The following is a 1,667-nucleotide window of genomic DNA, read 5'->3' on the forward strand; positions in this document are numbered from 1 at the left end:
TCAACGAGATGGATTGACACAGTGGCTGCAACAATGGGCTCAAGCATAACAATGATTGTGAGGATGGCGCAGGACCAGGCAGTGTTTCGTTCTGTGGTGCATGGGGTCACTATGAGTTGGAACCAACTAGATGGCACCTAACAACAACAACAACATACCTCAGTATATTTTCTAAAGTCTTTGGACAGTTTGGAAGAGCAGAGAAGCTAACCCTGAGGTAACCCTCAACTTACAGGGAGTGAGTCAGTGAACAAAGACCCCAGCCTCCTGCCCTTCAGAAGGACAGTTCTGAGGTGCAATTACTCTCCTCAGTGACTCATTAGAGGAATTAAGTCCCAGTTGCCCGCAGCATTAACCAACTCAGAACTTCTCTTCAGTGACTCTTACCTTCCTCTGCCTTACTCTCACCACTCTCTCACTCTTGCTTCCAGGAACTACTTCCCAAATAAACTCCCTGCACCCAAAACCTTAGATGCACCTTTTGGGGAAGCCACAATTAAGACATCTTGATGTCTAGTGTATCAAATGTTTGGAGTGCTGAACATTGGCAAGTGGAAATCTAGTTGATTTCTTTCTGCCCTTATTTTGTTTCTCATTCAGAGTTAAGGGACAACGAGTGTCAAGTTCTGATAAAATAAGAAAATAGGTGATAGCAATTTTAATGTTACCTTTCAGGCGGCTTGAGGAATTAATAAGTAGGAAAGGCCAAGATTTTGGGCAAAAGCATATGGCAGAGGTCATCACTGTCATTTGAATTCTACAGCAAATGCTAATAGCAATGCTGGGACTTTGCCAACCATGGGACTTAATCTTTTCCAGTTGTATGAGGTTAAAAATAATGATATCACATTTGTTATTTTAATTCATGTTTCTTTAGTTAGAGCATTTTTTCATTGTGTTTATTAATCATTGGTTTTTTTTTTTCCCTGTAAACTAGATATTCCACAGATTATTTAACCACTTTGATGATGGATATTTAGGTTAAGCCCTCTTTTCAACTTTTATAAGGAATGCTGCAATCTACATATGAAAAAATTTTCAATGTTTCTCATAATTGACGTACTGCAAATTGAAAAAACAATGCCATTTTTCTAATGTATTGTTGTTCTTCTAAACATTGAAATATTTGGTAATACCTCATGAATGCAGTCTTTGCAAGGAAATTGGTATTGAGATTGACAGTGTGAATTGGTACACTGTTTTAAAGGGCACTCAGACAATTTCTATCAAAATTTAAAATGTGTGTATCCATTGATCCAGCATTTCTAGAAAATCTGTCCTATAAATATGCTTACATGAGTTCTTAAATATTATGTTTTATTTAGTTTACATGTATATGTAAAAGATAATTAATAAAGGTTTCTGACTCTTTTCTCTAATCCTGAAGATGTTGCAGAAGGGAATGAGAGGTTGATGGATCCTAGAATCTAACTATAACCATGGGCATTGTTTGGAGTGGGAGAAAGTGGTTAAGTATTGGTGTGAAAGGGAGAAAAACAGTGTAGGGAAAGAGAGGCCCAAGTGCCACAGAAGGCAGATAGTGAAGGTGAGAACTTTAGAGTTTATTGACTGAACTTTTCATAGGTGAATCCTTGCTCTGTCTTTGCTATTGCAGGACAGGAAAACAGAATGTCAACCCAGTACTAGCCTGAGGCAGTGGGAATAAT

The sequence above is a fragment of the Trichechus manatus genome, unplaced genomic scaffold (assembly GCF_000243295.1).
Source record: "Trichechus manatus latirostris isolate Lorelei unplaced genomic scaffold, TriManLat1.0 scaffold00024, whole genome shotgun sequence".
Taxonomy (NCBI): domain Eukaryota; kingdom Metazoa; phylum Chordata; class Mammalia; order Sirenia; family Trichechidae; genus Trichechus; species Trichechus manatus.